This window comes from Pteronotus mesoamericanus, unplaced genomic scaffold (genome assembly GCF_021234165.1).
Source record: "Pteronotus mesoamericanus isolate MK-2021 breed Mesoamerican mustached bat unplaced genomic scaffold, CSHL_Meso_final scaffold_118, whole genome shotgun sequence".
NCBI classification, from domain to species: domain Eukaryota; kingdom Metazoa; phylum Chordata; class Mammalia; order Chiroptera; family Mormoopidae; genus Pteronotus; species Pteronotus mesoamericanus.
Genome location: NW_026555301.1, coordinates 15,584,487 through 15,607,353, shown reverse-complemented (window position 1 = coordinate 15,607,353; position 22,867 = coordinate 15,584,487). Strand labels below are relative to the sequence as shown.

The 22,867-nt window shown below is 37.7% G+C and overlaps 1 pseudogene; it reads right to left on the bottom strand.

Moving 5' to 3' along the window:
• Positions 1–303: 303 nt before the first annotated feature.
• Positions 304–22,867, bottom strand: part of LOC129081736 (uncharacterized) — a 34,090-nt pseudogene continuing 11,526 nt past the window's right edge.

The following is a 22,867-nucleotide window of genomic DNA, read 5'->3' as shown; positions in this document are numbered from 1 at the left end:
CTCCCGCCCGCGCCTGGCGCCGGTACAACGCTGGGGACGCGGGAACCCGGCGTTCCCGTGCGTGTGCATGTGCGTAGGGCAGTACCGCCCTCGGGCGCGCGCTGGCAGGGCGCAGCGGCTATGGACTTCGCTTTCGGCTCCGGGGCGAAAGCCCCGGGCACCCGAGCCCTCTGTGTACACCGATTGACACCGAGAAGCGCGAACATGGGTCTTGGCCGGTGTAGGTGCCGCATTATGTATACCGGGGAAAAATGGTAGACGCTCAGTAAACGTTTGCCGGACAAATGAAAAAAATGACATTTTTTAGTTTGAGTGTAAGGGTCGATCCCAGTCACCCAGGAGAAAAGGATGACCCCTAAAGCTCCGGATCCTGCCAAGCCCGCGCTCACCTCCAGCAATTACCCAGACACGCAAGGAAAAGTCACAGGGAGCTGGAGGCCCTAGCGTCTCTCTAGCAGTCGTGAGCCTGGACTGGGTTTCATTTGCAGCTCCCTGGTGGGCTCTAATAATGTAGCCCGATTCTTCCGTCCCTGTTCAACAAAAGTAATGGCTTCATTGCTGTTGAAACCATGTCTCGTTCCTTCTGATGCGATGGCTGGGCCTGTGCCAGCCGTTGAGCCCTGGGAAGTCCCTCCAGCTACCGCGTTTTTCCCTCACCTAAGTACAGAAACTTGGACAGCACTACAGCATCGCCTCAGAGTTGCTTATGCTACTGCATCTCACAGTGTCTCAGAAAAACACGCGTAACAACTAAAAATTAAAGCAGGACCTTTCTCTTGGGCTCGCGTGAAGGTTACATGAGATAATGCTGGTAACTGGAACAATGTAAACATTTAAAAATACTATGGCTGTATTAAATTCTAAGGAAATTTTATCTGGCCTCAGCTGATTTTGTAATATTAACTGACATGAGTTTCAGTGTTTCACAAGGTGCTTTTGAACAATTCGTTTTTGATGTTCACAAAAGCACAGTGATTAATAGGTGTATTGAACGAAGCAGGAAAGAACAGAGCAGTTCTAGAATTAGACATTAGAATTAGAATTAGAATTAGACACTTCAAATATTGGGTACATTGTTTAACTTATCTAAACCTCAGCTACTTATTTTCTGAAGTGAAGATAAGAAAAGCACCTAAAGGGCAGTTGTGAAAATTAAATGAAATAAAGCTCATTAAATGCTTAGTTCAAATATTAGCTAGGTGGTGTTAAATGACTTGCCTGCTCTCCATCGATGGTGGTATAGGACCAGAGTGCATAAAATTTATGTTCATAGTTGATATTTTTGTGGTCGTGTTCCTTCTGACACCACACCTGGGTCTGTTTATTTCAATCCTGTCTATGTTTTGCATTCATATAGCGGGGATAATAATAGCACTATATCATAGGGTTATGTTATCAAACAATAAAACTGTCATTGCATTTAGTAGTACATGGACATGACTAGCACTTAGTTATGGTTCATTGTCTGCTGTTGCTCCCCCTTCTCCCATACCACATAGTTGCATAGGTTTACTACTATTTCTGCATCTATTTTTTATCTGCCTATTATGTAAAGATAGCCTTATTGCATATACCTAGGTAAAATTTTCCCAGGATTTGACTAATCTGATGAAATTAAAACAGTTCAGAAGAGTTCTCAAGCACTAGATAGAATGCATTTCTCAAGTGACAGATTCCTGACATCTTGGTTTTGCATCTATTAACCCTCTTCTCATGTTTTATGCTCATGTCACCTAGGCTCTTCCTGGCTGTCTCTTGCTTCTTGGAGATCGTGGGGATAAGTCTAAATTAAAGGCACAACTCCAAGAAAAGGAGGAGGGAGGGATGGGAAAGCACAAAGAAAGGGCTTGGTTGTTACCAGAGAGGCACCATCTTGGAACAGGTCGGCCTCAGGTGGGCCTGTAGTGTGGGTTCCTGACTTTGTATAGAAAAGATTCATAACACAAGTCCAGGTGATTTTGATAATACATGTATTAAGTCCGGGGACAGTGAAACGAAGGAAAAACTTAGGGTAGAAGAAGTAACAGGAGAGAGACTAGATGGGGCTGTTTTGGCTTCCTCTAAAGGTTATAGCAAAGAAGTGAGCCAAGGAGGGACTGCTGTTAGCTCCCTGGAAAGTCAGAGAAAAGGGGGCCCTGGAGACAGGATCAGGGGGTAAGGCCTGGTGGAGCTGCTGCTAACACTGCTTTCCTGGCTGCAAGTCTCCTTGAGGCCCTTCGAGTTTAGGAGGAAATTAAAAAGTTCATGCCCGAGAAGGGGTATGGGCATGCTCTAGAGTGAGCCTGGGCTGCATCTTTGTTCTGAGGGCTTTTTATCTTTTTCCTGCAGGTGAGAATCTTAGGGGAGAGTTTCCACAGAATATTCATTAGCTTTCCATGTGCATTTTTAATATGCTCATATGTCAAAATGAGCTCATGGGGGGTTTTGGGAATACTGTTTGGTCCATATACTGTTTTACTTTTATCTTGAGCCTGGCTTTTAATGGGGGTTTTTGTTATTTGTTCCTCTGACTTCATCTGTCCTTGGGTTTAGCTGGTACAAATGGCACTAATTGGGTCTCTGTTCTCCCTATTTCTAAGACCAGGGAGATTTTAGCTATGTGTTTTTTGGTTAAGGAGGAGAGGTGTAAACCATTCACTCTCAAGTGTTCTTGGTTAGAGGAGATAAGTTTTTGCGATTCACCAGCTGCCTGTAAGTTGCTCAAGCTGTTTGGCCTTGTTTAATTTTCTTGTCGCAGTTTCCCCATTCCACTTGCCCAGGAATTTTCCTAGAGTCTTACTATTCTGCTTCATGGTCACCAGCCTTAACCCAGCACTGTGCAACACCCTTCAGGCCATAAATAAATATTGGCAGACAGATAATTGGCAACCTAGAACTTGATACCATGGGGAGTAATAAGGGCACATTAAAAATATCTATATAATTGTAATAAAAATAGTATCTAATAGGGTTAATAAACTCAATACTTAGTTATGAGTATTCATTTTGTGCCAGGCATATAGGCACTGTGGACACAGCAGTGAACAAAACATACAAACATACCCACCTGGGAGGCAGACAAGTAGCAAATAAATAATTTAAATATATATTATGTCAACAAGTGATCAGTGCTACAGAGAAAAATACGCCAGGAGAAGGAAACAGGAAAGAGAGAAATAGGAGCAAACAATATGAAATAAAGCCATCAGGAAAGGCACACTGAGAAGACAGCATTTAGGCAAAGACCTGAAGGCGGTGAGGGGGCTGGTCGGTGAAGATCGTTATGAGAAGCCCTCAAGGGAGAAATGAACAGCAAGCACAAGGGTCCTGCAGTGGGAGTGTCCCTTTGTGTTGAAAAAAACAGCAAAGACAGAAAAGTAGAGGAGAGGAGTTCAGAGCAGACACATCAGCATGGCCACTGCACCAGTCTAGATGGGACAGATGACTGCAACAGTTTTTGGTTTTGGTTTTCTACAGAGATACTCTGTTTATGTTTGTTGAATATAAAATGCCCAATACACTCTTACAGTGATTTTATATATTTCTAGGCAAATTCTAGCATGGTTTAAGAAACTTCTGGAACTAAAATCTTCCAAGAATAAGGGGGAATAACAGTGGTGGCAAGGCAGTGGGGGTGGAACATGAGTTGTATGGTTGAATGACCTGAGAGTCACAATTATGGGCTTCTGTAGAGAAAGGAGAGGAAAGGTTTCAAAAGGGGAAGGAAGACACTTGTTCTACTCAAGGAAGGAGTACAAGCAGTCACAAGGAGAGGGTTTCAGGGAGCAATGTTCTCCTTTGAGGACCAGGATTCCGGTAGACCCGTGAGAGCAGTCCTTGTCAACCCTGGCCATACAGAGTAATTGCCTGGGGGGCTCTAAAGATGCTGGCCCTGGAGTTCCACCCTGAGAGGTTCTGATTAATTGCCTTGACATGTGGCCCAAGTTATCAGCAGTTACAACAGCTCCCCAGGTGATTGTAAGGTACAGCCATTGTTGAAAGCCATTGCCTAATAGCAAGAAGGTGAGAGGACCTTTCAGGGACAGTTGAGGTGTTTAGAGATATACATAAAATACATTTAAGATAACATCACAATTGCTGATATACAGTCAACTGTTGACTTTTTTCTTCAGGCTCAAATGCTTAAATGCTGGCCTGAGGAGGTAACATTTGTTCTGAAAGATGGGATCGACATTAAATGAATAAGAACATCTCAGCAGAATTCTTTATTCCATCCAAGATGATGTCTTTATAGAAATCCTCTATCTTTCCATGGTCAGTCCAAAGTTCTGTCTAGAAATTAGCCATTCCTTATATTTGCCCATGCTTTAAAAGTGATACTATAGATGAGGGCAAAGTAAGTACAAGCTTCATTCTTTCCTCATAATTAGTTTGGAAACCAAGCAGATTTGTCTGCATAACAAGCCAGCAAGTGGGTTCTAAGTTCCAGTTTTCCTTTGGGATGAATAAGCTAAGCATGAATTTAAGCCAATTAATTTATTTAAACTGTAGGGTAATAAAAGTATCAGATGATCCTAAATATTACATGACTATCTTTATGTTTAGGGAACAAGCTAATACATTTTTCCATACTTCTGTTATCTGTTGTTATTAATAGAAGTTATGGTCTTATCCAGTTAAAAAAGAAACAATTCAACAGGAGTTCTAAGAAATTCATAAAGACACATATATCTTTTCAGAGCTAATATTTATACCACTTAAGTAACTGGAAAAAAAAATGATCAGACAAATAATGTCACCAGCTTCTCATTATATGTCTCAGTATCAGAGTAAAACTGTGTATATTTCTAAACAGATCTTTTTAGAAGATTCTATATAGGCATACCTTGTTTTATTGTGCTTTGCCTAATTACAGTTTACAAATGTTGCATTTTTTACAAATTGAAGGCAAGACCCTCCACCCTCTGATTAGCTTTATTGCTATACTCACTTTATTGCGGTGGCATGGAACCGAACCCATAATATCTCCAAGGTATACCCGTAATATAGTTATTTTGAAAAAGTTATTTATAGCCCTGGTTGGTGTGGCTTAGTTGGTTGGAACCTTGTCCCATAAACTGAAAGTTCGCGGGTTCAATTCCTGATCAGGGCACATACCTAGCCTGCAGGTTCAATCCCCAGTTGGGGCACATATGGGAGGTAACCAATCTATGTTTCTCTCTCATATCAATGTTTCTCTCTTGCTCTCCCCCCTGCCCCTTTGCCTTCTTCTCTCTAAAAGCTATGAAAAAATGTCCTCGGGTGGAGATTTTTTAAAAGTTATTTATAAAATTCTACTGTTTGCAGAATAGTATTTAGAATAACTTAAATGTATACTCAAGGGGAAATACGCAAGTAAAAATAAATTCTTTAAAAAAGTAGAGCAGCTAGTATACTCATATTTCTTATCGAAGGGAACTATGCATTTCAAATTTCCCATCCAAGGGTGGTGTATATAGATTAATATGTTAGTTTGACCTCTGAAGAGTCCGTATACTGTAAGCCAGCACTAGAGCAGGTAACTATTTACATTAGAAATTTCTAACTATTTTTAATAAATTTTTTATTTTGTAATAATTTTAGATTTATGGAAAAGTTGTAGAAATAGTACACTGTGTTCCTCTGCACCCCTCCACTGAGTTTCCCCATTGTTGACATCTTGCATTAATGTGGAACATTTATCCAAACTAAAAAACTGACATTAGTGCATTACTATTAACTAAACTGCAGACTTTTCTGGATTTCATCACTTTTTCCATTAATGTTCTCTTTCTGCTCCAGGATTCAATTCAGGGTTGCATATTGCAGTTGGTTGTCATGTCCCAGTCTCTTCTGGTCTGTGACAGCCACTCAGCCTTCCCTTGGTTTTTCATGACTGGTAATCTTGAGGAGTACTGGCCAGGTATCCTGCAGAATGTTTTCCCAGGCTGGATTTGTCTGATGTTTTTCTCATGATTGCACTGGGGCTATGGGATTTTGGAAAGACTAACTCAGAGATGAAGTGCCTTCTAGTCACATCATCTAACTATTTTAGAGTCACTAAATTTGGACTGGATAATCTCTGAAATCTTTTCCAGTTCTAAAGGGCTATGATCATATATTTGATAGAGCCTACTATTTTTTAAGTAAATATATATGTATATTCCAGTTTTATAAATTTTTGTCTATAATTTCACTCAGTGACAAGCTGGCAGGAGAGACTACATGACCAATACATTAACCACAGAATATTAACTTTAGACTTTTGCCACAAGCCATGTGCTCTATATGAATCTCTAGCATTTACAAATTTGTGACAGATTTTACCAGGCCACTAAATAGCCTCCAGCTAAACTTACCCATTGGGAGTAAATATATCAGTAGACCAAGTATATTTTTTAATAAAACAAGTGAAAAAATAACTGAAAATAAAAATGTATTTGATTATGGGGATATCAAGAATAAGAAGGATGCTTCTAGTTCTAGGAATCCATGATTCCTTGTGTGAGAACAGGAGAAAAGTTTGAGAAGAAAGATGGGTAACGAGAGGAGAAAAAAGAAGAACCTGCTTTTGGTGAGAAAAGAAAATGGTGAGTGGGCAAACCATTTTATTAAAGTGATTTTGTGGTTGCCTTATTTTATTTTATGACCCCTCAATATTATACTTATAGAGCAGTTGGGACTTACTGGTTTTAGAAATTAATATTAAAATGATTTCATTGTGAATATAGTACTGAACATACCCTATGTTGACACTAAAAACCAACATTACATCTGCTTTGCATTTGTATGATCCTTACACATTCATTATTCAATTTGATCATTGTAACAACCCTGTACATTTTCATTTGAGAAGGGAAGAAATGGAGGGTCAGGTCAATTGTTATGGGATTTGAAATACGGAAGCTCTTTTATGTGGCCTACGCCCTTGTTTTATAGATGAGAAGATGGAGGTCTTGAGATGGTAAAACTAGCACTTGCAGCTAGTTAGTGGTAGAACATGGTAATAATCTTGGGTCATCTAGTCGTACAGGCCTGCTGGCTGGCTTTGGAGCAAACAGTGAATGCCTACACAGTACTTTTCGTGAGTCAGGAACTGTCATTTATCCTCACAACTCAATGAAGTAGGGCTCCCCATTTATAACATTTATAGGTGATGAAACTGGAGCACATAGAAATTAAACAATTTCCCCAATGTCATACAGCTAGTGAATGGCAGGCTGAAGATTTGAACCCAGATTGTCTGGATCTGAACCCAGAGTGTCTTGTTCCAGTGTCTCTTATCCACTATGCCAACTGCCCTAACTCCAAAGATGATTTCTTTGCCTCTAGTTTCATTTTCTCTCTTATGAATGCTATACTTTAGACTGCTGTTATTGTCTTAAGAATTCATAAAAGTTTCATACTGATAGGCGTAAAATCAATATGGAGGAGATTTTCCCAAGCTAAGCAGAAATAATATTGCTGTCTTTAGATAGTTGGTGTAGTTGCCAAATATCTCCTTAAACTCATCCCTTTCACCTTTACCTTCACAGCGCATTGTAAAAAGACTGCTTCAATCCAGTTACTCACTCCACAAGTACATACTGAACATCTACTACTGGGGGTGTCCAACCTGTGGCCCAGGGTGGCTATGAATGAGGCCCAAGGCAAAACTGTAGATTTAATTAAAACCTTGTTTTTTGCTCATTAGTTTTCATTAGTGTTTGTGTATTTAATGTGTGGCACAAAACAACTCTTCTTCCATTATGGCCCAGAGACACCAGGAGGTTGGACACCCCTGTATGCATATGAGATTGGAGGATATTGTCATGAACAAGACAGACACAATCCTGCTTTCAAGAGATCATAATTTAGTCATGGTGGAAGGTGGGAAATTTGGGATGGTAGAGGTAAACTTTTCTTATAGTATCAGAGCAAATAGATTAATTGTAGGAAAAAAATAGATGTAGCAGATCATAACTATGATTAAGTCATCCTCAGTAGACTAAAAAGTACAAAATTAAATATTAGGTAGGGTCCTGATAATGTTTTAGAAGAGAAACAGTCATAATGCTCAGACAGTAATAAGTACAGTAATTATGACTAATATAAGTCATGATGGTTTGTAAAATTCAATTCATGTCCAACAGCAAGATGATTTTTGATATTTCATTGAAAAAATGTTTGCCGAAGCTTGTTTCACATTTTTTCAAAGGGAAAGGACTTCAGCATATCTGTATTTGATGGAAAGCAAATTGCGAAATGTTTGAAATTAATGAAGAGATACATTATTTTCTGGTCCCAAACAATTCTCTATCCCTCAAAAACTTTCTAAACATACCTAACAATGTCCTGGTAATCTCTGGAAGCTGAAATTATTTCAGTATTTGCTGAGAGGGAGATTATGATATTCTTTAATAGCATAAGGTCCATGGAATATATTTGATAATTTACCTTAAAAATCTTTGTGGAATGCTGATTTATTTTTAAAGATTTTGCTTATTTATTTTTAGAGAGAGGAGAAAGGAGGGAGAAAAGGGAGAGAATCTTCAATGTGAGAGAGAAACATTGATCAGTTGTCTCTTGAACACACCCAGACTGGGGACCAAACCATCAAACCAGGCATGTGCCCTGACCAGGAATCTAACCGGAATTGAACCAGCGACCTTTTACTTTGTGAGATGATGCCCAACCAACTGAGCCACACTGGTCAGGGCTGGAATGCTGATTTTATTTTGAACTTCCAGCCTGTAGGCATGCATTCCTACTGTTCAGATTTCATTATTTATGGTTTTCATGTAACTTTTAGATGATTAGACAGCAAATATGATTATTTCTTATAGCCAGTGTTTTTATTTATTTATGCTAACTCATAAATTCCTTGATATGGTTACATCAAACCAACTCTTCCTTAATTTGCATGCAGTCAGAGGAAAGAATTATGACCACCCTGAAATCATAGCAGGAAATCTCGCTTTTAGCTTTGACTCTGCAGGTCATCCAATGATGACTAGGTTGTCATTTGTTCATTTTTGCCTTTGCTATTATTTTCTCCCCACACAAATTGCTTGTCAAATGCTTCCAGACACGGCATGGTTGTTTTCACATGGAACAACCTACTGTTGGATGCTTATATTTCTTTTGCTGTCAAATTTAGTGACTTGGTCAGATTTGCTATAGTGCCAGTCACAAGTAAATCGACACTTTATGTGAAGTTCCTCATTTTTATTGTCAAGGTGTTAAATGCAATCTAGACTCATAAAATGATTTATTTCCCTGCCACGTAAAAAGAACAATAATCAAGTGTATCCAAAACCATTATAGCCACCATGACAGCCAGATTGAACTAGAATCCAAATTATCTTTAGAATCCTTTATGTGTCCCAAATCCTTCCTTCCCTCATACTTGCTAGTCTTAGAATAACAAGTATTAGTTTCAGTAGCTTTTAGTTAAGGTAGTTATCTTGATTTTTTTGCAGAGTGCTATGAAATTAACATTCACACATATATTTCACTTGGGTCCTCTACATACGCAAAATGCTGTCAGGTTGGAGAGGCAATATTTTAAAAATGGAGAAACCAAGATTTGGAAGCTCAGTGACTTATCTGGGATGATACAGGTAAAAGTGGCCCTGCTGATGCTAGGAACTTCTGCCTCCTTGGCCATTGCTCTAAACTCTATCCCTCCTTTAAGGAACCAAATAAAATAAGGTTAGAAAATAGATATGATATCAAAGTCCCACAGTGCTAGGAGGGCTCATTCCTAGGAAGTCTCAGTGTTTGCGTTTGTCTTGCTGAACGATGCCCCATTGGGGATGGGCAAGACCATAACCTTGGATGGAAGTCTAGGCTGAATACTTTTTTTTTCCAAAGTGAGAGGCAGGCAATTTGGAGGCAGTCAGGTCTCATGGACCATTAAGAAAAACAACACTCTGGATCATTTCTAACCTAAGAGCAATCACGACCCAGGGGCTGTTGCCTGCTTCACTTTTCTATGCTTTGTTTTAGTAAATATTCTCTTAAAGTTTGAGGGCACACCATATACATTTTCAGTTTTTATAATCTGACCATGAGATGGGTTCTTATTTACTATGATCTGTCTACTCAGGGGCTGTTATTAATCTGATTTCTACTAGTTGTGCAACTAGAAGCTATAATGTTAAGTTTTAATCAGAGCCAAGGCTGTAAGAACAAAATGCTTTAAATTACAATTACCATCTAAAAAACTTCAGAGGCCATGAGGACAGTAAAAGTTCTATAAGTAGATATCCTGTGTCTCAGCAGCAGCTATAGATGGCCATGTGTTCACAGCCATTTCAGCTTCCATCTGAATTAACATAATTGTCCCTGTTGGGTTAGGAGGAAAGTATTCCTATAATTGGGATCTAGTATTTATACATAAAATCCCTGTCACATTCCTTTTCCACTAATTTTATACAACTTCCCTTCATCTTAATTTTTTTAACTAAATTTAGAAGTAACCAACTTATTAGAACCAGCTATTTCCTCAACTTCTCTTAAAAATATACCCATCCCTTTCCTTCCTTTTGTAATAGTATTTTTTTCTAAATTTTAAAATAGAAACCATAAAAAGAGTATTATGATAATACAAAAGTTATCTCAATACACCTTCAGCAATTATTAACATGGATTCATTTATGACAATGTGTGGACAAAAAGGGGCCACATACTAAACGTGACAAGCTCAGGGGAGGCCTGCGTGCAGCTTTACAAACTCCAAGACCTAAAGTAACTACACAGGATGGTCTGAAATGAAAACTCTTTAACTAAATGCAGTTTTTGGAAGGCAGCCATATCCTAGGCCAGAATCCTCCCAAACAAATGTCACTCTTCAACTGTGTCCATTTATTTGCCTTTTTGCATACCTTTGGAATGTCAAGGTAACTTCCCTTTTTCCAAACCCCTCAGGCACAACCACTACACCAGAGCAGAGACCGCATTGATATTGTTATTGTGTTAATTGCTGACTGTTAACTATCCTGTGCCCACCTATGTAAAAAAAGTCTGCGTCTATCATTTTACTTTTTATTCAATCCCAGAGGTTTCTCCACATTGCTTTCTCTTGCCTCCCTAATCTATCACCAGTGGATTTCATGTCTTTTATGCCTCATCTTTTGTTGTAATATATAAAATAGGTGCAAAACTGCTATTTGGTGGAGCATTTCCTCAATCCCTTAAGGTTTTACTTCCTGGCAGATGTCATCAGTTTGGCTCAAATAAACTCATAAAAATTCTTTAAAAAAAAAGAAAATAGACGTGATATGTTTGACAATTCACAAAAGGATCTCATTGCTGGAGGAGATAAGCAAATGTGACCTTTTGTTTGGTTCAGTTTTAAAAAACCATTATCTTTTATCTTTTATTTAATGTCCATTGTTCCTTAGAGTTTTTTTCACTCCTTTAACCAATTACGTTTGATAAAGATGCCCTTTGGCCCAACATCAATTTTTCTTTCAGATAATTAAAATAGTATGAGATATGTTGTTTCCATTATTGCAGAACTGTGTTAGATCTGTGGGAAGAAACTACAAGACTGACCTGCTAAAACTATGAAAGATCTAATAGTCAAAAAGTTTTTACCTTAAGTAGTGGTATATTCCAACAGTCTGCACTATTCTAGGGAATGATAGCTTAGGGATGAATATGATTTGAACTTATTCATGTTTAGAGGGTGTCTGAAATTGAGAACCAGGCAGATCCATCTACTCTGACCATAACCAGCCCTACAGTGAATTGTTTGAGAAATTGGGTCCCAATGATTATGGGTGGGAAATTTTTAAAGTACATCCATATTCAAATGGAGATCGAAGAAGCCCCATCAAAAGAATTGTGGACTGACTGACATGACAGCTATGGATTGAGCAAAAATTATTATTTTTTAGTCACTTAGGTATCATTTATTTGAAATACTAATACTTCATGTATCATTCAGGTGTGCACCAATATTGTACATATTGCAGATTTCTCCTTAATTCTTGCCTTTAAAATACTTCTAAACTCTGTAGTAAAACATGGCTTTAAGATAGTTTTTTTTTGTTAGCAAAAAATATTTCTAAAAGTGATCAAGACAAACTCATGAGGAACGAAGGCAGTGAAAGGAATCATAACGTGAACTTCTTTAAATAACAATTTATTAACTTTAAATAATCGGGCCTATTTACACATAATTTTTTAAAAGCCCTTTATGCTTACAAAATGAAAAGAAAGAAAATAAGTATGAGCTTTGAAAGTTTGTCAGCTTAGGTTTGCAGCTCAGTTCTGTTACAATTTGTGTGACCTAAGGCATGACAAAAAAAAAATCTCCCAAGAAGAACAGTAGATAAATGAAAATTCACCATCCCTTCAAATTGCTGCGAGGTTTTTAATAATAATTACATCAGTATATGCACAGTGGCTGGCACAATAAAGGTATTCCACAAATGTAAAGTCATTTCCTTTGATAAAATCACATTCTAGCTTCTGACAGCATTTAGGTTACATATTTATTTCAGATTTACAGTGCACTGCAATGATGGCTAAGGGAATAAATAACAAGGTAAAAACAAGGCTAAGATGAATTCAACAAATATTCTCTAAATATAACATTCATCTGGTCCAACATCTGTATCATCACGATGCATTTAGATTAAAGCACACAGAATCTGCTACTGGAGTAAAACTCTCTTAGTGATTTATATATACAAATAGCTTAATCCTTGCATTTAGCAAATTGGGAAAAATACAGAGACTCTTTCAATTCGGTGACACAGGTTCACTCCAAAAGGATGAATGGACCTTAGTATAACTTGTTAGTTTACCATTCATCACTTATTAAATAAATGTCTATTGAGTTCCTATTCTAAAGCTGGCTTTCTGGAGTCTGGTGAGTTTCCAGGTAGAGAAGGAACCAAAAGTTACAGTGGACATTCTTAAATTCAAAAGTGTCTCCAATTGATGAGAAAGAGAAGCTTCAACTTGGGATTCATATAATTTCAAAACAGACCAGAAACTAAGGAATTCTGCAACCGCTGAGCTATTTCATGATGACAAGTATCGGGAAGGGGGAAATGGCTTCTTCAGTTCAGTGTGTCTCTCAGTGTGTCCCCTTTACTGCAGTGTGTCCCCCTCCCCCTTCTAGATCTCAGAGATTCTAGAGGCACCTGTGGGAAAATGACATGAGAATGCCCTCCCCTTCTTTAAAGAAATGTTACTTTATTTGAGAAACTTACACCCAAATTACTTTTATGTGTTTTAACAAGTCCTTACAAGCATCCAAGAAGAAAACATATACAGCTTCCACAGGAATAAGACAAAAAAATGGGGTTGATGATTGTCCCAAATGATATTTCCTAAAAGAAAAAAAAAGTTATATTTAACCTTTCTTCTTTTGAGGCAGGGTATGTGAACTGCACGCATCCTAAGTAAAATTTTCTCACTTTATAAGAAAGAAGGACTGTGACACTGTTTTTGATGTATACGAAATACAAAATCCACTCTTCTGGTCTAGATGAAGGGGAAAAAAATCATTCTTTAACATTTCAGTTCTCATTCAGTGAAATCTAAAGTTCTATTGAATCTGCCTTTTCAATTCATGTACAGCCTGTACTTCCTCGTTAGAGACACATTTCTGGCATAGGCATTTGACTCTGATTTTAATCATGAATATCAAAGGTTAGAAGAGCTTTAGGTTATCTAGTCCATGCCTCTGTTTTATAGAAAAGGAAACTGAGACCCAGAAAATCAGAGACTTGCCAAAGATGACCTACCTAGCTAGAATCAAAAGTGGGACTGGGCTGGCTTTGGGGCAAAGATGAAGCACAGCAACCACTATCTCGGGAGCACTGTCATGGTGAAATCAGTGTTTGGTTCCTTAACCCTTAGATGGTCTAAATACACAAAGTATTAAATACATAAAGGATTAAAGAGTGGTAGAGATGCTTATATGACAATGTTCTTTTTGTGCAATATTTAAGAGTATGTTTTACAAAGCCTTAAAAATGGGATTTTATGAACTTATATATAAAACTATCTTCCAAAAATGACAAAGTCTTTCTTGGTGAGAATTTGAGGCTACAAGTTTGAAGGCACAGACCATCATTGCTAAGGGGACAGTTCTCTTTTGGAAAGATGATTACGGAGAGTCTGAAGCATTGGTAAATGTTAATACCTTCTTTCTAAATACTTTGCAGTCATAGAAAATATCCATCCCCTTATGAGAAAAAGAAAGAAAAGGTCTGCAATGAATATAAATTGTATTTATTCTTAAAAAGGTATTATATATGTATATATGTGTATATGAAAATACATGTACACATACCTATAAGAGTATTTTTAGAATCATTATCTTCTTGGTAGGGACTTAGTGATAGTACCATAACCACATCACAGGCAGAGTGAAAGACTGAGAGAAGAGGTGGGTGTTTCATTAAATTATTTTCCTAGACATATAAGATCTGCAGCCATAAGCAGAAAGACTTGAAAAATCCAATGTCCCTAATTAAGATGGAGTAGGGGCAAAAAAATCAAGGCTAGAGTAGAAAGCCAATACTCCACACCCCACCCCCAGTCCCTATCATACTACCCACACACATTAATGTCTGAGGAATACACCACTATCTTCTATTCTGCCACTGGATAGCTTCCTTCTCTACATTTGGACCAACCTCTCCCCACCAACCACCACTTGCAAGAAAAGAAGAAAATAAAATAAAACAGAGTTTAAAGTTATTTGCTTCTACTACAGGAATATAAAATAAATACATGGAGGGGGATGGAAGAGGCTAGGAACTGTCCTTAATAAACATGTATTAATATTAGTCAGGAATACATTTAAATAAAGTCCTATCTGCTGGCTTGAAAGGAGAGTGTCCATCCAAGGAGTATTAAAAGGATGTACTTAGGTGAAATCATAACAGTCCCGGTTTTATAGAAGACAAATAGCTCTCTGAGGGACCTAGAATATTTTCGTTCAGAACCGTGCCTCTACCTCCTGCTTTCTAGTCCCAGCCACACTCCACAAGTCCATACTCTGTGCAAACTGCTAAACCTACCTTCTCTTCAGCCTGTGTAACAGATACTGGCCCAAGGACATGCTCGCATCAGCCCAGAGCCGTAGGGACAGGGAAGGGGAGATGCTCAAGGAGTGTAAACTGATGAAGGTAATTTTTATGCTATGTGCAGTGAAACAGATCCTAAGGAGAGTTGCCAGGATAAAATACAGGACAACTCTGTGTATTTGAATTTCTGATAATTGTGCATAATTTGTATATAAAGCATTCAAAGTTATACTAAAAATTATTCATTGTTTATCTGAAATTCAAATTTAACTGAGCATCCTATATTTTTATGTGCTGAACTTGGTAACTCTAATTCTGAGTAGGGTGATGACGTCCAACAAAATAAAATATTATTTCAACTTAAGCATTTAAATGCTGTTGTAAGTCCAGATCTTATAGTCATTTTCTTATTTTGAATGTCTGTGTTTTATAACATTCAGAATTCATATTATGTTGGGATTTGTAACATTAATGATATTTTTATTTGTAGGAATGGAGATGATATATAATAAACTGAGATTACTTATATAATTGCAATTAAGTTTAAGTACTTGAAATATATATATATATATATCCTCCATATTTAAAATTAATATAGCTAGTAGCAGCAGGTCCTTTTCTATTTTCAGAATTAGCCTGATAACCATTGAGAGAGACTGAGACAACATCCAATTTGGAAAATGATTGAATCAGAGACACAATGACAGGTTTTTGGTGCATCATCTATCAAGATGACGATGATTGAAATACCTGTGACAGAATCAGCAAGGAGTCAGTCCCTTGCTATTTCATAAAGGCAATTATCTGAATGGTAACTATTTCTTTTTATAACAAAGATTACAGTAAAATCAATGGGGAAATATTCAAAGTAGGATGAAAGGAACTGGTATTAGAAAAGACTACATGGTGACTAGAAAAAAAAATAGGAAATGATTTTGAAAGTTTTCCATCATGGGAAACACCACAATCACTGGCTTTGACTCTTATAAAGTTTTCTTTTCTTTTGTACTAACCCAGCGCTTCCCTGATCTCTGCTAAAAACCATGAGGAAGAGAAAGATTTCCAAATGCTAACTGATAAATTCAAGCCGCCTGTGTCTGCATGCCGCAACTAGTTACTCAGTAATGGTCAAAAACAAGATCAGAGGTAAAGTAAACTTGCCTTCTCCCACATGCTTGATGACTGTGTTCCAATAATCTACCAAGAAAGTTGGTGCCTAAGAGGAAACACGGAGCAAAAACAGCCAGGACAGAAACACCTCAGTCACTGCAGTAGAAAAGACATAGCATCAGAAGTTTTGAAGTTTGGGCACCACTCTGCCAGCAACTAGCTGGGACTTGGGACAAGTTCTTCAGTCTCTTCCTTTTGAGAATGAAGAGGTTGAACAAGCTTGTAAGCTCCTTGTCCAAAGAAACTCTAAAGAAACTTAATTCAATTATATTTGCTTCTAAACCCTTACTCCCCTTGTCCATCCTTCCCCGTACTACCCGGCAAAATGCTAACCCTTAATCAGCCCAACTACTGTAATATGTGTTGTCACCATGTCCAAGCAGTTGAGAAACACAGGAGAAAGTGGGAAAACTGAGAAGGTTAGTATCGCCACAGATCAAGAGCCAGCAGCCTTCACCCCTACTCAACAAAGGTTCTCCCTCAATTTAGAGAAAATAGAAAACTCCCTGAAAAGCCTGCTTCCTCTCTGCTCTGCAGACTCACTTCCATTGCACCAACTGCATTCCTCTTCTTGTCTCGGTGGCAGGAGGATCTTGTCCTGGGTAACGCATCTTTGATTATTATTTCTATAGGATATAACTTTCTGCCATTTTACTAAAGGATTTTCTCAGCATAAAATGTTTATATAATCTATTAAAAACAAAAACCCTGCCTTGTCTGTCCTGATTGTTGTTTCCTTTCTTAAGAATTAAGTTCTTCAAGAGAGTGGTCTATAATTGTCATGTCCACTTTTTGACTCCAATTCCCTCCTTTACTCACTTCTGCCTGACTTATGCTTTTGCCACCCTAGTGAATAGGCCCCTAAAATTATCACCTTCCTCATTGCTAAAGCCAGAGGACACATTCCAGTCTTTAGGCCTAATAGCGTTTGCACTGAATGTCTTTTCCTTCAGCTTTTATTCTCTCTCTCTCCCCCACTCTTCCCTCCTTCCTCCTTTCTCTTCCTTTCCTTCTCCCCCGCATCCTTTCTCTTCACTTCTCCTTCTTAATATATCCCATGAATATTGCTGTCCCTAAGGTAGTGTTTCAGGCTTTTCTTCCATTGCTTGGATTAATTTACCAACTTAATAACATGTTTAATTTTCCACAACTGAACTAGAGATCCTACCCTCTAAACCCTCTATGTCCTCTCAGCTTTGGGGACCAGTAGTTACCTAATCACTAATATCAGAAACCTTAGCCCTATTCTTACATTCATCATTTCTCTCATCTTAATTATAATTAGTCAATGGGTCATATTAATTCCATCTCTGTAGTTTGATATTCACTATCAGGCAGATCTGATCTTGTCTTCACCACCAACCACCTCTGTGACACCACACTGAAAATACTTCAAGGCTCTAGAGCACAGACAAGAATCAGCACAGATCTTTGCCATGGCCCTCAAAGCCTTTAAAAAGCCAACCCTTAGGTATACCTCCCTGATCTCATCTCCAGCCATTCTCTTCTGTTGTACTCTATATTTTTGTCAAAACAAATGCCGGTGGTTTCCAAAATGTGTCATGCTGGTAGTCTTCCAAGGCCTTTGAACATGCTTATTCATTTTTTAAGATTTTATTTATTTATTTTTATAGAAAGTTTCTAGGTGCTCTAAACACAGAAGTTTTCAAATAGCTACTGTATTAGTATTACTATGAGTGTGCATTTAGGTGTGTGAGTATTAGTAAAGACACTGGCTAAGTTGCTATAGTTAAAAAAAACAAAAACAAAAAAAAACCACCAGTTCCAACAAGGTAGAAGTTTATTTCTCACATAACACTTGTGCCCAGGTAGTCCAGGGAGGCTTGGAGGGCCTACACCAAGGACCAGCTTCCTTCTGTCCTGTTGGTCTGCCATGTTCTAGAACTTCTCTGTCCAGTATGGCAGCCACTACCCATGTTTCTGTCAAGCTCTTAAAATATAGATAATCTAAATAGGACATGCTGTAAATATGAAACACATACAAGAATTCAAAATATCTTAATAACTTCATATTGATTAAGAAGTTTTAAATTACATGTGTGTCTCACATTATTTTCTATTGGTTGCTACTTTTTTAGAATGTAGTACATTATCTTTATCTATATGGTGAAAGCTGGTTCCCAATGCCACATACATGGTTAGAGAAAAAAGCTGGAATGAAAATAGGAGAGGGTAAATAATTTTTTTAAAGAAGATGTATGCAATTCGCACACACCAGTTCATTCACATTTCATTGGTGAGAACTTAGTCACATGGTCCCAACAAATTGTACAGAATACAAGGAAATGTAGTATGTGGATGGGTAGTCATATACTTTATTGGAAAGAAAAAAGGGAGAATGGATTCTAGGGTAACAAATTCTAACTCTGTCACAGGGATATTTCTAAAAAGAGGAATTAGAGTTGATTTTGAGTAGAGGAGGCGGAAAGGCATTCCCTGAGAAAGGTAGTGGGGAAAAATAGACTAGAAGGATATTCAGAAACCAAATGAAAGATAACCAAAGTAAGATATTTGAACAGCTGGGTTGAGAAAGTAAATCAGGGTAAAAGATATAAACAATAGCTCAGGGAAAAAAATGAACTGGCCAAAGAAGAAGATACCCTTAATGCTCAATGCAGTGCACAATAGAGGGAGGAAGGAAGGGATATGCAGTTTGCTTTCTGCCTATGTACCTGCAGCCTAGAAAGTTTAAATATGCCTTTGATCTCAAATTTTGGAGAATTAATATGGTTAATCAATAGTAAACTGAGATCTAAAAGGCCTTAAGACAGAGGATGATGAAGAGAGAACATAAGGGTGCACAATAAATATATGAGTGAATCTCACAGACACAATGTTGAACAATAGAATCAAGATAAAAGAATACATATAGTATTGTTCCATTTATATAATGTTAAAAAAGTGGCAAATCTAATCTATGGTTATAGATATCAAATACTTATGGACTTGGGGTAGAATAATGCATAAGATGAGCTGTAAGTAGGTTTCTGAGATGCAAGTAATGTTCTTTATCTTGATCTAGGTACTGTTTATATGGGTATGCTGCTTGGTAAAAAAATTATTGATGAGTATGTACTTTTCTGTATTCATATTATATTTCAATACAAATTGTATAGAAAGAAGCAAGCAAATAAGGGAGTGGGATATTGTGACTTATATAGAGCCTACATTATAGACCAATTATGATTATTTCTTGGGACTGGAGAGATGTTGACCTTAACCTGAGCACATTGCTTCTCACTTAATACCTGGAAAACAACAACAACAACAACAACAACAACAACAAACATGGTTCTGTTTTCAGGGAAGCAGGAGAGAATGGCTTTTTAGTAAATAGCAAGTTCTGAACTGATACATGCAGTTATTTTTAAAATAAGTTAGCTTCATATTCATTGACCTGGATGGATATCCACCAAAAATTTTGAAATAGGAAATGTAAGATGTTAAATAATATTCTCATTCTATTCAAAACTCCTTTCCCATACATAGAGAAAAGTGTTTAAAAGAGCATACTGGGCTATTAATTCTAGGTTCCCACAATTTCACTTCTGGGTATTTATCCAAAGAAAATGAAAACACTAATTTGAGAACATATATGCACCGCTATATTCTCTACAGCATTATTTACAATAGCTAAGCTATGGAAGCAACCCAGGCATCCATCAATAGATGAATAGATTAAGAAGATGTGGTACAAATGCAATGGAATAATACTTAGCAAAAAAAAAAAAAAAAAAAGAATGAAGAGAATCAGGAAGGCAGAAGAGTGAATTGAAGTCACACTGACCTCCTCCCAGGACCAATCTGGAATTACAATTAAATTGTAGAGAAATCACCTGGAATGAACAACTGAACAATAGTGAGAGAGGAGCCTTATAAACTTGGACAGACAGAAGAATCAGCTTTAGCACAGCCTAACTGGTAAGGAGTGCAGTAGAGATGTGAGAAGGCAGGCGGGGTGCCCATGGGCAACAGCATCAAAAGGATATTGAAATGGCCAGTTGGATCCCCCTGAGAAGAGTGGGGCCTAAACCATAAGTGAAGATCTCCAGCCTACAGCACCAGAGCCCAAAAAATACATAGATAAGAGCCAGCTGTGAAAGGCAGCAGGTTTGCTTTCAGCCAGAGACAAGTGGCTGGAGACACAAAGAGCCTTTTAAAGGGCCAAAACATAAACTTTTATTTGTAGCCACTTATCCTCGTCTCCAGCAAAGGCAGGGGTAGAGTAGGCTAGAGAAGCCGGAGAGAAACTGGGGAAGGAAGCTTAAAGGAGAGAACTGAGAGAATAGCCAGTGAGATCCCGGTGCTGAATCCTCCCCAATATGACAGCAATCATCTGGCTCAAGCAGACCACTCCCCTAAGTGGCAGCAGCTTGAGAGGACCCGATAACCCCACCCCCAGGAGGGACTCTGCCTCGCCCTGTGGTGTCTAAGCCAGCTTGCTGAGTGCAGAGTGACTGGATTAACAGCTGAAGGAGATGGCCACAGACAGTACATTCCTCAAACAGACTATCTAAGGTCAGACAGGGTCAACATCTGACATCATCAGAGGCAGATCCAGAAAGAAAAAACACAGTGGTCTCCTACCATAGAAGTTCACCCCACAAAGTCAGGAAATCCAGACAGATCAACTTAAGAAGCAGAAGCAAAAAAGAACAGTCTCACAAATAATGGGAAGACAAAGAAACAACCCCCACCCCCAACCCCAGTCTAAGGGAAAGGAGGAATCCCCAGAAAGAGAACTAAAGGAAATAGAGGCAAGTAAACTATCAGATATTGAGTTCCAAACAATGGTTCTAAGGAAGCTCAATGAGCTCAGTGAGCTCAGAGAGAATTACAAAAAACTACAGAGAAACTGTGAGGAACTTACTGCAAACTATATCAGCATGAAAAAGGACATAGAAACTATCAATAAGAGACAAGAGGAAATGAAGAATACAATTTCTGAATTGAAGAACACAGTAAAAGGAATCAAAAGAAAGCTAGATGAAGCAGAGGAACGAATCAGCAAGCTGGAAGACAAGGTAGAAAAAGCTCTCAGAAAGAGCAAGAAAATGAAAAAAAAAAACCCTCAAAAAAATGAAGAGGTGTTTAGGGAAATGTAGGACAACGTGAAATGTAATAATATCCCTGTAAGAGGGATACCTGAAAGAGAAGAGGAGCAAGGGATAGAGAACCTGTTTGAAAAAGTAATGATGGAAAACTTCCTTAACTGGAGGAGAGAAAAAGTCCCACAAGTCCAGGAAGCACAGAGGGTCCCATTCAAGAGGAACCCAGTGAGGCCCATTCCAAGACACATCATCATTATAATGGCAAATATCAAAGACAAACAGAGAGTCCTAAAGGGAGCAAAGGAGAAAGAGGTAGTAACATATAAGGGAGCCCCGGTACGGCTAGCAGCTGACTTCTCAAAAGAAACAATGCAAGCCAGAAGGGAATGGCAAGAAATACTCCAAGTCATGAAAAGCAAAGGCCTGCAACTGAGACTGCTCTACCCAGCAAGGCTCTCAGTTAAAACAGAAGGCAAAACAAGGAGTTTCCCAGACAAAAGAAGGCTAAAAGAATACACCTCCACCAAACCAGCATTGCAAAATATGCTAAAGGGACTGCTTTAAGAAGATGAAGAAAAAGAGCTATGTGTACTCAGTTCCTTTCACAGTCACCAATACTTGATATTACCAATATTTTTTAATACTTATTAATCTGATTGTGACAATGATGTGTTATTTTAATTGTTCCTTTATTTTTTTAAACTAAATCTGTTTTTGTGTATTTCTTGCCTATTTCTATTATTTTTAAAAAGCTTTAAATTACTTTTTGGTATTATTTATCCATTTGTTGATTAAATGTTTGTAGAATTTTTTCCCTAAAAAAACAAAAAACAAAAAATTATTAACACCTTTTTTAGATTTGTTGCAAATACTCTCCTATTCTATTATTTTTTATATGTATAATACTGTATAGTCTCAAATGTTTAATATAGCCATATTGTCAATATTTTACTTTATAGCTTCTGGGTTCGAATAATTTACTTCAGGGTAAGAAAAATATTATTTTGTATTTTCTCCTCAAATGCCTTAGATTTTACATGTTGTTTTTTAACTCACCTGAATATTTTTTTGTATAATGTGTGAAAGAGGGCTGTACATTTGTTTTATTTCAAGTAATAGTGGCCCATGCATCTTATTTGTTGAATAAGCCTTATTTTCCCCATTGATTTGAAATATCAATTTAATCATATATTATATTGTTAGGTCTATATATTTGTTTCTAGAATGTTCATTTTATTGATCTACCTGATTATTTCTGTGCTGGTGTCATGTTGTTTTAATTACTGAGACTTCTTAATAGATTTAAATTTTTCAATATTTCATAATGGATCTTGACATTAAAAAAATAAATTAATAAAATCAATCTGCATTAAAAAAAAAAGAAAGAAAGAAGGAACTTCTATCTCTTGTGACAACATGCTTGGACTGGAGAATATTATGCTAAGTGAAATAAGCCAGTTGGTGAAAGACAAATACCACATGATCTCACCTGTATGTGGAATCTATTCAACAAAATATACTAACAAACAAAATAAACCACAGGCATGGAAACATGGAGCAGACTGAAAGTGACCAGAGGGGATGGGGAAAGAGGACAATGGTGGAAAGAAGGGGAAGGGATTCGGGAAA